Source organism: Choloepus didactylus, chromosome 2 (genome assembly GCF_015220235.1).
Source record: "Choloepus didactylus isolate mChoDid1 chromosome 2, mChoDid1.pri, whole genome shotgun sequence".
Classification (NCBI taxonomy): Eukaryota; Metazoa; Chordata; class Mammalia; order Pilosa; family Megalonychidae; genus Choloepus; species Choloepus didactylus.
In genome coordinates, this window is record NC_051308.1 from 66,396,001 (window position 1) to 66,413,158 (window position 17,158).

Sequence of the window (17,158 nt, forward strand, 5' to 3'; positions counted from 1 at the left end):
GAGAGAGAGGGCCACATCTGAGCAACAAAGAGGCATTCGGGAGGAGGCTCTTATGCACAATTATAGGGAGGCCTAGCCTCTCCTTTACAGCAACTGTCTTCCCAAGGGTAAAACCTATGGTAGAGGGCTCAACCCATCAAACCACCAGTCCCCTATGTCTGTGGTCATGTTAGCAACCATCGAGGTGGGGTAGGCCAATACCCCTGCATTCTCCACAGGCTCCTCAAGGGAGCACTACATATTTTTTTCCTTGTTTTTTTCCTTTTTTTTTAACTTTTTTTTCTTGCCCAGGAATGACTATGGTCTGTTAATTTCTGATGGATATAGTAGGAACAAGTTCACAGAAATGTTGCTATATTAGGTAACTTTCTTGGGGTAAAGTAGGAACAGGTTGGAAGTAAAGCACTTATCTTTGGTTACTTGTCTTTTTCTTACTCCCTTGTTATGGTCTCTTTGAAATGTTGTTTTATTGTATGTTTCTTTTTTGTTTTTTTTTTTTTTTAATTTTTTTTTCATACAGTTGATATATGTATGATCCAGTGCAATCGCTGGATCGAATAGTAACTCTGTATCTAGTTTTCTAAGGAACTGCCAGACTGACTTCCAGAGTGGCTGAACCATTATACAGTCCCACCAACAATGAATAAGAGTTCCAATTTCTCCACATCCTCTCCAGTATTTGTAGTTTCCTGTTTGTTTAATGGCAGCCACTTTAATCGGTAGTAGATGGTATCTCATTGTGGTCTTAATTTGCATCTCTCTGATAGCTAGTGAAGCTGAACATTTTTTCACGTGTTTCTTGGCCATTTGTATTTCCTCTTCAGAGAACTGTCTTTTCATATCTTTTGCCCATTTTATAATTGAGCTGTCTGTACTATTGTCATTGAGTTGTAGGATTTCTTTATATATGCAAGATATCAGTCTTTTGTCAGATACATGGTTTCCAAAAATTTTTCCCATTGAGTTAGCTTCCTCTTTACCTTTTTGAGAAATTCCTTTGAGGTGCAGAAACTTCTAAGCTTGAGGAGTTCCCATTTATCTATTTTTTCTTTTGTTGCTTGTGCTTTGGGTGTAAAGTCTAGGAAGTGGCCGCCTAATACAAGGTCTTGAAGATGTTTTCCTACATTATCTTCTAGGAGTTTTATGATACTTTCTTTTATATTGAGAGCTTTCATCCATTTCGAGTTAATTTTTGTGTAGGGTGGGAGGTAGGGGTCCTCTTTCATTCTTTTGGATATGGATATCCAACTCTCCCAGCCCCATTTGTTGAAAAGACCATTAGAACTCAGTTCAGTGACTTTGGGGGCCTTATCAAAGATCAGTCGGCCATAGATCTGAGGGTCTATCTCTGAATTCTCAATTCGATTCCATTGATCTATATGTCTATCTTTGTGCCAGTACCATGCTGTTTTGACAACTGTGGCTTTATAATAGGCTTCAAAGTCAGGGAGTGTAAGTCCTCCCACTTCGTTTTTCTTTTTTAGAGTGTCTTTAGCAATTCGAGGCATCTTCCCTTTCCAAATAAATTTGATAACTAGCTTTTCCAAGTCTGCAAGTAGGTTGTTGGAATTTTGATTGGGATTGCATTGAATCTGTAGATGAGTTTGGGTAGAATTGACATCTTAATGACATTTAGCCTTCCTATCCATGAACATGGACTATTTTTCCATCTTTAAGGTCCCCTTCTATTTCTTTTAGTAGATCTATATAGTTTTCTTTGTATAGGTCTTTTACATCTTTGGTTAAGTTTATTCCTAGGTACTTGATTTTTTTTAGTTGCTATTGAAAATGGTATCTATTTCTTGAGTGTCTCTTCAGTTTGTTCATTTCTAGCATATAGAAACATTACTGACTTATGTGCATTAATCTTGTATCCTGCTACTTTGCTAAATTTGTTTATTAGCTCTAGTAGCTGTATCATCGATTTCTCAGGGTTTTCCAGATATAAGATCATATCATCTGCAAACAATGACAGTTTTATTTCTTCTTTTCCAATTTGGATGCCTTTTATTTCTTTGTCTTGCCAGATTGCCCTGGCTAGCACTTCCAGCACAATGTTGAATAACAGTGGTGACAGCGGGCATCCTTGTCTTGTTCCTGATCTTAGAGGGAAGGCTTTCAGTCTCTCACCATTGAGTACTATGCTGGCTGTGGGTTTTTCATATATGCTCTTTATCATATTGAGGAAGTTTCCTTCAATTCCAACCTTTTGAAGTGTTTTTATCAAAAACAGATGTTGGATTTTGTCAAATGCTTTTTCAGCATCTTTTGAGATGATCATTTGATTTTTCCCTTTCAAATTTTTAATGTGTTGTAATACATTGATTGATTTTCTTATGTTGAACCATCCTTGCATGCCTGGAATGAACCGCACTTGGTCATGGTGTATGATTTTTTAATGTGTCTTTGGATTCAATTTGCAAGAATTTGTTGAGGATTTTTGCATCTATATTCATTAGGGAGATTGGCTGGTAGTTTTCCTTTTTTGTAGCATCTTTGCCTGGTTTTGGTATTAGATTGATGTTAGCTTCATAAAATGAGTTAGGTAGTGTTCCATTTTCTTCAATGTTTTGAAAGAGTTTGAGTAAGATTGGTGTCAGTTCTTTCTGGAAAGTTTGGTAGAATTCCCCTGTGAAGCCATCTGGCCCCGGGCATTTATTTGTGGGAAGATTTTTGATGACTGATTGGATCTCTTTGCTTGTGATTGGTCTTCTATTTTATCTCTGGTCAGTCTAGGTTGTTCATATGTTTCCAGGAAATTGTCCATTTCCTCTACATTATCCAGTTTGTTGTCATACAGTGGTTCATAGTATCCTCTTATAATTTTCTTAATTTCTTCAGGATCTGCAGTTATGTCACCTTTTTCATTCATTATTTTGTTTATATGGGTCTTCTCTCTTTTTGATTTTGTCAGTCTAGCTAGGGGCTTGTCAATCTTGTTGATCTTCTCAAAGAACCAACTTTTGGTGATATTTATCCTCTCTATTGTTTTTTTGTTCTCTATGTCATTTATTTCTGCTTTAATCCTTGTTATTTCTTTTCTTGTACTTGGTTTAGGATTGGTTTGCTGTTCATTTTCTAGCTTCTTCAGTTGATCCATTAGTTCTTTGATTTTGGCTCTTTCTTCCTTTTTAATACATGCGTTTAGTGCTATAAATTTCCCCCTCAGCACTGCTTTTGCTGCATCCCATAGTCTTTGGTATGTTGTGTTCTCATTTTCATTCATCTCTATATATTTAGCAATTTCTCTTGCTATTTCTTCTTTAATCCACTAATTGTTTAGGATTGTGTTGTTTAACCTCCAGGTATTTGTGAATTTTCTAAGTCTCTGATGGTTATTGACTTCTAATTGTATTCCATTGTGGTCAGAGAATGTGCTTTGAATAATTTCAACCTTTTTAAATTTATTGAGGCTTGTTTTATGTCCCAGCATATGATCTATTCTGGAGAAAGTTCCATGAGCACTAGACAAGTATGTGTATCCTGGTGATTTGGGATGTAATGTTCTGTATATGTCTATTAAATCTAATTTATTTATCAGATTGTTTAGGTTTTCAATTTCCTTATTGGTCTTCTGTATGGTTGGTCTATCTATAGGAGAGAGTGATGTATTGAAGTCTCCCACAATTATTGTGCAAACATCAATTGCTTCCTTTAGTTTTGCCAGTGTTTCTCTCATGTATTTTGTGGCACCTTGATTGGGTGCATAGACATTTATGATTGTTATTTCTTCTTGTTGACTTGCCCCTTTTATTAGTATGTAGTGGCCTTCTTTGTCTTTCAAAACATCCCTGCATTTAAAGTCTATTTTATCTGAGATTAATATTGCTACACCTGCTTTCTTTTGGCTGTAGCTTGCAGGAAAAATTTTTTCCCATCCTTTCACTTTCAATTGCTTTGTGTCCCTGTGTCTAAGATGAATCTCTTGTATGCAACATGTTGATGGTTCATTTTTTTTGATCCATTCTGTGAATCTATATCTTTTAATTGGGGAGTTCAATCCATTTACATTCAACATTACAACCGTGAAGGCATTTCTTGAATCAGCCATCTTATCCTTTGGTTTATGTTTGTCATATATATTTTTCCCCTCTGTCTATTAATATCCTTTATTGTACCCATACCGAATCTCTTTAGTACTGAACCTTTCTCCAAGTCTCTCTGCCCTTTCTTTGTTTCTTTGTCTGTAGGGCTCCCTTTAGTATCTCCAGTAGGGCAGGTCTCTTGTTAGCAAATTCTCTCAGCATTTGTTTGTCTTTGAGAAATTTAACCTCTCCCTCAAATTTGAAGGAGAGCTTTGCTGGATAAAGTATTCTTGGTTGGAAATTTTTCTCACTCAGAATTTTAAATATCTTGTGCCACTTGCCTTCTCGCCTCCATGGTGGCTGCTGAGTAGTCACTACTTAGTCTTATGCTGTTTCCTTTGTATGTGGTGAATTGCTTTTCTCTTGCTGCTTTCAGAACTTGCTCCTTCTCTTCCATGTTTGACAGTGTGATCAGAATATGTCTCAGAGTGGGTTTATTTGGATTTATTCTATTTGGAGTTCGCTGAGCAATTATGATTTCTGTATTTATGTTGTTTAGAAGATTTGGGAAGTTTTCCCCAACAATTTCTTTGAATACTCTTCCTAGACCTTTACCCTTTTCTTCCCCTTCTGGAACAGCATTGAGTCTTATATTCAGACGTTTTATATTTTCTGTCATATCCCTGAGGTCCGTTTCGATTTTTTCAATTTTTTCCCCATTCTTTCTTTTATGCTTTCATTTTCCATTCTGTCATCTTCCAGGTCACTGATTCGTTATTCAGCTTCCTCTAGTCTTGTACTATGAGTGTCCAGAATCTTTTTAATTTGGTCAACAGTTTCTTTAATTTCCATAATATCATCTATTTTTTTATTTAGTTGCAATGTCTTCTTTATGCTCTTCTAGGGTCTTCTTGATATCCTTTGTATCCTGTACTATGGTCTCATTGTTCATCTTTAGTTCTTTGAGTAGCTGCTCTAGGTGCTGTGTCTCTTCTGATCATTTGATTTGTGTGCTTGGGTTTGGGTTATCCATATCATCTGATTTTTCCATATGCTTTATAATTTTCTGTTGTTTTTGGCCTCTTGGCATTTGCTGAACTTGATAGGGTTCTTTTAGGATTTGTAGACCAATTGAAGTCCTTATCTCTAATTTATCAGATCTACAGCTTCGTGGAGCACACTTTCTCTAACTAACCAGCAGGTGGCATCCACGAGCCACCTGTTCTCCCCTGCTTTGCCTTTGTGGTGAGGGGGGAGTGAGTCTTGTGGGGTCCAATTGGTGTACCAAGCTTGCGTGTGTAGTTGGTGTTGCCCGCCCTGTATATGGGGCGTGTTTCTGGGCAGTCAGGGAGGGGGGGTGGCTCTAACAATCAAATCTCCCTGGTGATCCTGGAGTTTTAAAGCTGTTGCAATAGTCTAATCCTTCAGTTCAGTCCTGCCACAGTTTGTCTCTGCCACTGACCCACAAGTCCTTGGTATTGGTGTATGGCTCCTGAGACTTGCAAGTGGGTCCCTCTTCCAGGCCGTGCACCCCCTGGTCCTGTGTTGAGGGATGACTGTGCTATGTCACAGGTGAGTGTCATCCCCCCAGGGTGGTTCTGGGCTGCTGGGCTGTGTAGGGAGGCTCCCAGTCTGCTGAAATAATGGCTGAATGGGGCTTTGTTAATTCACACTGCTCCACCTTCCCAACTCTGGGACAATCATCTGAGGTTGCAGGGAAGGCTAATGTCCATGCCCAGTTTTGTGGTGTGTGCCTGTTATCTGAAGCACTTCCATCACACTGGGTTGTCTGGGGCAGCTCTGGGCTATGGGGTTGGCGATGGGCAGGAGTGTTTCCTGTCCACCAGGATGATGGCTGTGAGTGAACACCCCCCTTTTCTTGGGAAGTTGTGGTGTTTAGTGAATTTTCTCAGCCACTGGATTATTGCCTTTTGTCTCAGAGCTCTCTTAGATCTGCTCTTGTCTTGACCTGCCCAAATTGCAAGTCTTTGAAGCTTTCTGTATTGGGCTTCTTAGAGTAATTGTTTTAGAAAAAGAAAAAAGGATTAAAAAAAAAAAAGGGCTCTCCTCACAGATCTAATAGGCTATTGAAATGCTAAGAGACAAAGCAATTAGGGCCATTAAGGAAAGGTCCACAGGGCAGAGAGATCAGCCTTTCTTCAGGATTTGCATATGAGCCTCAGGGCCTGAGCTCTGCCCTTCCCCTTTCTATGTTCACCAGAACTCCAAAAATCCTCTGCTTTTATTTTGGAGTTTTTCATACTGTTTTCTTCTATGCCTGTCTCCTCTCTGCTGGGCTGGCTGCTCTCAGATTCTCTGGTGTCTGGTCTCAGTCTATCTATGGTTGGAGTTTGGATCAGTAGAATGAGTTTCCAATAAGGGCTGCCACTGCAGTTCTCCCTTCTCCTTTCCGGAGCTGACAGCCCCTCCTCCCACAGACTGAGCCTGGCAGGGAGGGGTGCGGGTCTCCTGGCCACAAAAACTTACAGATTTCGCTGATCTCAGCAGTTCGACGTGTTCGTGAGTGTTGTATGAAGTATGCGCAAAGTCAGATTGCTCTGTGTTGTCCAGTCCACGCAGTTCCTGGCTTTCTACCTACTTTCCTGGAGGAGTAACTAAAACATACAGCTCACCAGTCCGCTATCTTGCCCCGCCTCGCTCTATTAACATTTACTTATGTGTTTTTTCCCATGATCTAAACAAATAATTGGCAACATTTCATGTCCCTGTAAAAATTCTCTAGACTAGGCAGTATGAGTTCCTTATTTTCCAAAGTTGTAATAACTTTTATTTAATGTATTTTCCAGTTCTAAAAATCAGTGATTCATTCTAGTATTCAGAGCATTCTAGGATTGTTTTGGTCTTCCATTTCTAAGTTTCATTCTAAGAATGCATATACTTAAAATTCACAATAAAATTACCACCTTCAAGAGAATACTGGTAGAGTATTGTTTAAAATAATTATTCATACACATTTGAAATTAGGATAAATAAACACAGAATATTATAGATGTTGCATTAAAGAATTTGCAGGGGTAATAAATTTCTGCATATTTATAAATGTCTAAATTTGTAAATTTAAATATTTACAAAATTTTAAGAACTGCAAAATAACAAAATCTGTTGCAAGTACAACAAATAAATGTAGCAATAAATTGTTTTAAATGTATACACTGCTTCTTAGTACAAAAATCTAAAAATTTTAATTGGCATTACATTTTGTTAGCATATATACATTTGCAAACAAATTATTATACTTTGTACTAGTATATATTTTTTTAAGAAAACTTGAAAGTATCCTTACTTATTCCTGTTTTAATTGGATGTTCCCAGCAACATAGTAAGTTTGTTAGAAACGGCCTTCTTTAAGTATCTTACCTTCATTAATGTATTAATTAATTATTAATTTATTATTGATAAATTCATTAATTTGTTAAACAAATATTTGTTGATCACTAAATATTTGCAAGCACTGTTAATTCAATACACATTTTTTTTCAGCACTTTTTTGTGACAGACACTGATTAGGTTCTGGTGATAGAATTTTAAACAAAATACCGGAAAAACCTGGCCTACTTCTTTCCTAAAGTGACCAAGAAGAAGACAGATAGTTAACAAGTAAATAAGCCATATGTATTACAAGGTGATGGATGTGATGGGGAGAAATAAAGCAGGGAAAGAGGGTTAAATAGTGACTGAAAATGCTACTTGGTTGAAATTTTACATAAGGTTATCAATCAGGGAAACCTTAATAAGAACGGGACAAAAATTTGAAGTTTTGATCAAAAACTTGAAAAAGGTGAGGAGTGAATTAAAAGTATGTGAGAAAAGAACATATGAACACTTGGTGTTTAGGGAGGGGACAAAACCTGATACACTCAAGGGACAGTAAGGAGTCTAGTATGGTTGGCATGGAAGGGAATTATATCAGAGTAGTAACAAAACCAAATATTGTGGGGCACTACCCCAAAGACTGCATGGAATTTGGCTTTTATAATGAATGAGATGGGAAGCCTTTAAAAGGTTTCAGGAGTAGAGATAGAGCAGTGGTGAAAAAGAAAATCCTATTCAAGGAACTTGCATTCTAATAAAGGTAAATAGGCAAGAAACAAATCAAGTGAAATATTTAAATATTGAATTTAGTACATTAAGTGTATTAGTATGTAGGTGACATGCCATATACTTTACAAGCATTTTCTGATTTTGTCTGTTATAACTTGAACAATTATCTCCTTAATGAAGCATCTTTCTTATGAAATCCTTCGTTCAAAGTCTATGAATATTTGTATTTGGATAGGCATTGCCAAATTACCCTCTAGGAAAGTTGAATCAATTTAAATCATAACAATAATGAATGTAAGTTTTCTGTCTCTCCCCTTCCAAAACTTTTTGGAGAAAAAATAATTTATATTTCAATGTTGTTTTTATCTATATTGTATTTTCAGTTTTGTTCTAAAGGTTATATCCTGTGACTACATTTAAAGGAGAAAATTATATATTACAAATGTTTTGCATATTAAATGTATTAATTCTAAGATCATATATTTTATGCTATGCCTAATTGTCTTTTGTCTTACAAGTATGTCTAAATTCTGTTTTATTTTTGGTTGTGCAGAAGTTATTATTATTTTAATAGACAAACTTCTATCTTTTCCCCATAGTTTCTACTTTTATGTATTTGCTTACTCCTCTTTTTGTGCTCTATTTTAAACAATAAAAATATGAATCCAACAAATATATTTGCTTATATTCTCAAACTCTTTCAGCAAAAATTGTTGCCACACCTCAATACTTTACAAATCTCAGGACAAGAAGTGGGCTGGTTTCTTTCTCATTATCCTTTGACATTTACTGGGCATTTTTTCCCTTACTGAAGGGGTGGAGGGTCAGAGTTTGGTGGTGAATATTTGTTCTTTTGAATGGAGATTGGGCATTTCTGAACACTGGCTCCTACAAGGCTGCCCGGCACAGGTGAAAATCAGTGCTTAGTAAAGTGGAGCTGTGAGCTTCTTCATGATTACCTCACCACAGGGTCCCCCCTTTAGGCCCATTTTGAAGTTAATGAAACCTTACTTTAGCCTCAGGGCAGGAAAAAATAACCTGGATCAATTATACTTTAGAATCTTTTCTGTTGAGACAACCCAAGATGGTGACTAGGTAAGACAGGGCAAAAAAAACACCTCTGTGAAAAATATTAGGTAAATGCCAGAAAGTGACCCAGAACACAAGTTCCAGCGATGTGCCAGCTAGACAAAGTCTGCTAAATCCACAGGGACCATGTATTTGGAGAAACCAGGAGTCTACATTCTGAAATGAGTGAGTGAGCTGGCTGAGGGTGTGGCGGCTGCACTGCGGTGTGGGGAAACTGTGGGTTGGCGTTTGGAGATGGAGTAGTTCTTTAAACAAAAAAAAAAAAACAAAACCTGGGAACAACTGCAGATACAACGGTGAGAACTGCGCAGTGAAGCACAGCAGAAGCAGGCTCTCCCAACGCCTCAGTGTCTGGCATGGAGGATAGCCCTACCCATACCCACTGCTGATTGTTTCGTGGCCAGGGGGGCAGAGGGGAGCCAAAAGGAAAAAGAAACTGTGCCCCTTGCAACCATCTCCCCGGCAGGCTGGGGACGCTCCTGCCTGGGGCTGGACCCACAGCCCAGAGCTGTGCCAAGAAACAAAGTGTGATGGGGAGCGATTCCTGCAGCACTGCGCGCATGCCACAATATTGACCATGGACAGTGGCCTTTAGGGCACCCACAGCTAATTGTCCCAGAGCTGGGAAGGTGGAGCTGTGCAAAAAAGGGGAGGTTAACACTCCCCATTCAACCATCTTTACAGCAGGCTGGGAATTCCCCTGTACGGCCCGGCAGCCCAGGGCTTCCCTGGTGGGCTGGTGCGCACTTGTGACATGGCGCAGCCTTCCCTCAGCAGGGGTCCTGGAAGAGCATGGCTGAGAAGGGGGACCCACTTGGGAATCCCAGGGACCCTACACCAGTGCCAGGGACTTGTGGGTCAGCAGCAGAGATGATCTGTGATGGGACTGAGATAAAGGCTTGGGACTCTTGCAACAGTCTTAAATCTCTGGGAACACCTAGGAGATTTGATTATTAAAGCTGCCCTGCCTCCCTAACTGCTCAGACACATACCCCACATTCAGGGCGGATAGCACCAACAGCACACCCAAACTTGGTGCACCAATTGAACCCCACAAGAATCAGACCCCCACACGTCACAAAGTTGGGGAGAACTGTCTTGAGGGGAATAGGTGACTCGCTGGTGCCATCTGCTGGTTAGTTAAAGTGTATGCCACCAAGCTGTAGATCTGACAAATTGGTATTTTATAGACCCTTAAAGAACCCTATCAAGTAAAGCAAATGCCAAGAGCCCAAAAACAACAGAAAATCTTAAAGCATATGATAAAACCAGATGATATGTAGAACCCAAACCCAAACACCCAAATCAAAAGATCAGAAGAGACATAGTATTTGGCTCAATTAATCAAAGAGCTAAAGACAGACAATGAGAGAATGGCACAGGATATAAAAGACATGAAGAAAAGCATGGCACAGGATATAAAAGACATAAAGAAGACCCTAGAAGAGCATAAAGAAGAAATTGCAAGAGTAAATAAAAAAATAGAAGATCTTATGGAAATAAAAGAAACTGTTGGCCAAATTAAAAAGACATTGGATACTCATAACACAAGATTAGAGGAAGTTGAACAATGACTCAGTGTCTTCGAGGACCACAGAATGGGAAATGAAAGAACAAAAGAAAGAATGGGGAAAAAAATTGAAAAAAATCAAAATGGATCTCAGAGATATGATAGATAAAATAAAACGTCCAAATTTAAGACTCATTGGTGTCCCAGAAGGGGAAGAGAAGGGTAAAGGTCTAGAAAGAGTATTCAAAGAAATTGTTGAAGAAAACTTCCCAAACCTTCTACACAATATAAATACACAAAGCTTAAATGCCCAGTGAACTCCAAATAGAATAAATCCAAATAAACCCACTCCAAGATATATTCTGATCAGACTGTCAAATATTGAAGAGAAGAAGCAAGTTCTGAAAGCAGCAAAAGAGAAGCAATTCACCACATACAAAGGAAACAACATGAGACTAAGTAGTGACTACTTAGCAGACACCATGGAGGCGAGAAGGCACTGGCATGACATATTTAAAATTCTGAGAGAGAAAAATTTCCAACCAAGAATACTTTGTCCAGCAAAGCTCTCCTTCAAATTTGAGGGAGAGCTTAAATTTTTCACAGACAAATGCTGAGAGATTTTGGTAATAAAAGACCTGCCCTACTTCAGAGACTAAAGGGAGCCCTACTGACAGAGAAACAAAGAAAGGAGAGAGAGATATAGAGAAATTTAACAGGCATATATGGAACATTACATCCCAAATCACCAGGACACACATTCTTCTCTAGTGATCACAGATCTTTCTCCAGAATAGACCGTATGCTGGGACATAAAACAAGCCTCAATAAATTAAAAAAAAAAAAAAATTGAATTTATTCAAAGCACATTCTCTGACCACAATAGACTAGAAATAGAAGTCAATAACCATCAGAGATTTAGAAAATTCACAAACAGTTGGAGGGTAAAAATGAGGGGGAGATGAAAATATTCCCAGATAATCAAAATCTGAGGGACTTCATCACCAGTAGATCAGTCCTATAAGAAATGCTAAAGGGAATTGAGCAGGCTGAAAGGAATGGACACTAAACAATTGACTGAAACCACATGAAGAAATAAAGATTTCCAGTAAAGATCACATGGTAAATACAAATACCAATACTACTGTATTTTTGATTTGTAACTCCACTATTTACTTCCTACAGGATATAAAATACATAAACTCTAATGATAAATCAGTGGTTTGGGATTCAATGTAAAATATGTAATTTTTGACAAGAACTACATAAAGGTGGGGGAATGGAAGAGCAAAGGAACATAGTTATGTGTCCTATTGAAGTCAAGTTGGTACCAAAGAAAAACAAGATTGTTATAGACTTAAGAGGTTAAATTTAAGCCCCATAGTAAACACAAATAAAGTATCAGAGAATATGACCATAGAGATAAAAAGTGGAGTATAGTTTACGAGAAGGGGGAAAGGGGCAATGGGGAGTTAAGAAAGGAGTGTAGGGTTTCTGTTTGGGGGGAAGGGAAATTTCTAGTAATGGATGGTGGGAAGGTTATAGCATTGCAACATTCTAAATGTGATTAATCCCACTAATGGAATGTTATGGAAGGGTTGGAATAGGAAGATTTAGACTGTATATATGTTTCCACAAGTGGAAAAAAAAAAAAAAGATGGTCTAAATAGACAATGAGAATTAAATGCAAAGGATGATCCTGGATGGGATCTGAGGATGGAGGAGAGGAGGCTCAAAGGGACACAGTTGGGACATAAGAAAGAAAAAAAAAAAAAAAGGAAATATAGAATGTAAGCTTTGTATCAATGTTGAATTTCTTGAACTTCTTAGCTGTGCATAATGGGAATGCATAAAAGTATGTTCTTGTTCATGGGAAATGTATATTTGAATTATATTGTTTGTTCAAGGATGTGTGCAGCCTGCTCTCATGTGTTGAGAAGACAGAGCAATAGATGATGGATGATAGGGAGGGAGGAGGGGAGGGAGGGAAAGAAAGAAATGGTGGTGTGACAGGATGTTAAAGTTGGTGGATCGCTGTATCAGGGGAGGGGCTCAGGATATGCTGGAGTTCTGTGTATGGGGTTTGTATTGTTTTTGCAACTGTTCCTGTAAGTTTGGATTTATTTCAAAATAAAATTAAAAAAAAAATTCTTGTTTTTTTACACTTGAACCTCAGCTTTGAAATTTGAAAACCAAAAAAAAGTACATGCCCTTTTCTCTGGTCTTCCATGATTTTTACTGAGGTAATATATAGCTGATGTTTATATGACTGCCTCAGGAGAAGAAACTTCAAAGTATAGTAAAAAAATAGAAAGAAACCAATGAAAACCTAGGGAAAACCACTAGTTAATTTTTAAAAAATAAACTCACCACATATATATTGCAGCTGGGATAAAAAGATAGGCATCTAGAATTTGCTCTGACTTGTTATAATAGAAAAGGACCCCCCTGAGGTGTTTGGTCATGACAGATTAGTTCAAGTAAATAATGTAGAAGTCAGTGGCCTGAAGTGAAAAACTCTTTTTAGCAGGCTGTATCATCTTTGTTTTTCCTTATACCTTTAAAGACCACAATGGAATTGACCTGTTCATTGAGTGCTGGGTGATACCCTACCTGCTTGATGCCTGGGTGCACAAGTGACCAAGCAGAGCTGGGGCCAGATTGATATTTGCATTCTTGGGAGACAAGATCATTCTTATTTGGATAATTCTGCTGTAAGTGCATGAAACAAAGGTCTTTAACTTTAATTTGTCCTGGTACAGAGCATTACTACAGAAGTACCAACTGGTCATTTTTCTGAGCTCACCTTATCACTGAACTTTGCAATTGTTTGTTCCAGTGCACACCCCTTACTGGAGAAAATTGGAGTTAGATTTTTAATTTTCAACAGAAATCATCCTGTCTTCATCAGTTTCCTAGGGCTGCCATAACAAAATACCACAAACCAGGTGGCTTAAAGCAACAGAAATGTATTGTCCCAAGTTCTGGAGGCTACAAATGAGAAAATCAAGATGTGACTGTGGTCATGCTCTCTCTGAGAGCTTCTCGTGGTGGCCGCAATCCTTGGAAGTCCATGGCTTGTAGCTGCTGCATAACTCCCCTCTGCCCCTGTTTTCACATGGCCTATTCTCCCGTGTTTCTCTCTCTTCTCCTCTGCTTAAAAAGACACAAGTCATATTGGATTAAAGGTCCATCCTACTCCAGTTTGACCATAGTTTGATTCAACTAATTATATATGCAAGGATCCTATTTACAAATAAGGTCTCATTTAAGGGGTTAGTAAGTATGTCAACATATTTTTGGATGAAAACAGTTCAACACAAAACACTGCCTAATACAGAAAGCAGATGCATATTCTCTGAAAGTGTCAGCTGACAAACCAAAAATACATTACTGAATTTATTTGAGATACAGGGTCAATTGAGGATTGAGATTTAGAAAATGTTGGAGTTGTTTGACAGATGTAATACAGAATGGCCTGTATTAAAATACATTAGAAACAGCATACAACAGCATACCTCTTTCTGCTTGGGGCCAGGAATCCAGGAAAGGTAATATGTGATAATTATGTGACTTTTTTATAGAACTGCAAACAAACAAGCAAACAAACCAAAAGAAACCTCTCTAACATAAAATTAGTGAAAAGAAAAATTGAATGTGGATCATGAATTAAAAATGACCAGGTGACAAAAATAAGATCCAGAAAATGGGGCAACTTTGATCTCTCTGCACTAATAATGTACAGATATGACTAATGAGTACTTGAAATGTGTCTCATTCGAAACGAAATGTGCTTTAAGTGTAAAAAACACACTGAAATTTAGACAGTATAAAATAAAAGAAATTATTTCAATAATTTTATATTGACTGCATGCTGAAATGGAGATATTTTGGATATATTGAGTTAAAATATATTCCTTAATTAATTTCACATTTTAATTTTACATTTTTTCAATGTGACTACCAAAATACTTAAATTTATATATTAATGTATAAATTTTTAAAAATACACACATATTTATGTGTCTTGCTTACATTTTGTGGCTCACATTATGTTTCCATTATACAGCATTATTATTCTAGATTTTCCTAAATACGAGGATGAGCCATATGAAGTTGTATATCTTTTGCTGAAAATCTCTGACTAACAGAACTACCCATTGGGCTATAATATGGTTATTACTGACATGTCATGTATGCCAATCAGTTTAGTCTTGGACACAAACTGAAGCCAGTAAGCCAAGGACTAAATGGACAGGAAGAACTATGAGGTCTAATACTTAGAGACAAAACCACAAAGTTCCATGGTATGACCAGGTTTCTAACATTGGCTACTACAAAACAGTCTCCAGAACTTGGAAAAAGTCTAGCTTACTGGGGTTCTATAGGAATTACACTGCTAGAGAAACCCCAGATTAGCCATATATAACCTCTAATTTTTCACCACCATGGAGGGTAAGTAAGAGATATAATTCCAGTAAGCAAACCTGGTTACAAACAGATTCACTGTCTGAAGAATTTGCTCTTCTACTGGGCAAGGAGGTATTTTGTTTGTCTTATTTTTGCTTTGTTGTTATTGCTTTCCCTGATCTTTGGACAGAGAATGTACAATGGACTGGTTTACTTTCCTCACCTTTTAAAGGAGAGTTGCTACTACAGGTGTTTTGTTTCCACTCTGCTATTATGTTTGAGTGTGTTGGGCAGGAGGAACTTAATGTTTAACCTCAGAATTACAGATCCTCAGAAGCCGCAGCTGCACCAAAATAGAAATACTTTGTTGAAATTCAGACATCCTGTACTTGGAGCTTTATAAAAATTTGTCTGCCTTTCTTTGAGAAGAGGTAAGTAAAATATCAATTATAAGTAGAATTACATAATATTGAGGCAAACATTGTTTAGGTTGAATATAAATGACATGTGAAATGGAATAAATATATATTTGGCAATAAGAGGACAAATTAAGGTATAACATATACAATTTAATTTTATATATGAATATATAAATTTTATTTTTAATATATGCATATATATTGTCTAAGCTAATTTTTACTTCTTCCTCTTCTGGTAATCTCTTCTCTTTCCTTTGGGGAATTTTTATTATACTGTAATTCCTGTTGTTGGGAGTTCGATACATATTGGTACTGCCTTCCTTCTCTGGCACAGGGCTGCATCAAAGTGTATTTTCTTCTTCATGCTTTTGTCACTTTAAATGGGAAGGGGTTTATTTCTAACAGCATATGTTTATATGACTACATGCATGTAAGTACATGGAATTTGCCTTTCCTTGTTATGTAGGAAGTCAATAAATTCTTGAATAAAAAAAGGGAGAAAATAGGTGAAGAAAGAAGGAAGGAAGGGAGGAAGGAAAAAACAAAGATCGCACTATGATAGAAAGTTTGTGAATTAGATTCTGTGGTTGTATGACTACTTCTCTCTTCTTGTATAATCTAATCAGTGAACAAAGGAGAAATATCTCTTGGTTTTATTGAATGGATTATAAATCCCTCCCTATTTTTCTAGTTCGTTGCTCAGGTTTATCAAGTTGTATGACTCTGTTTCTGTACACGAAAAATCTGATTACAGGAGAAAAAATATGCTATACCTAATTTAAAGTGTTATGATGTATGTCTTAGGCATACAATGATAATTTTTAGTGAATATTTTATTTTACTTTTTTTTAATACATTCCCCACATTATTCTCATATTATGTAGAATGGATACCTCTATTTATAATAGACTTCCAATGTGTGAAAATTATCTCATACTAAATACCTGATACATGTTATAAATCTAATGCCCTGTGGTAATTTAAATTTTTGAATTTAATTTTCCAAATGAAATGGCAGCTGTATCACAGAATACATATATTCCTTTGGTACAGAGTAATGACAGCTATTTTCAAGTGCATGGTTCACCTGTATTGGCTGTGGGAGTTGATTGTCAATCAGTTGATTTATTTCTCTTGCACTGCTAGATTGGAACTCTAATACCTAGCAAACTCTTGCACATCAGAATTGAGCTAATGAAAAATATGAGAAAGAATCATCATAAGATTTTTAAATACAAAGAAAAATGTGAAAAATTAGGCTATCTGGAAATACATTATTGTTGGCTTTATAATGATTTCTTACCAGTTCTCAATTGTCTTCATATTTCTACTTATGCCAGATGAAAGTAATGGAAAATGAGTAAAAAATATACTTAAATTTAATTATTCCAGTCTATATCAGAAACTTTATATGCTCACACAAACACATTAAAAAAATTACATTCATAATAATTAAAATATATAATATAAACATAATATAAAAATACAAAATATAAAATAATTACTTAATAATATACATATTTTTTAAAACTAGTAAATGTATTTTAATAAAAATGCTAGAATGCAAAGCAAGTACAGTTCACCATATGTACAAATATGTTGATCATCATTTTCAATATTTTTTGAAAACATAACATCTGGTA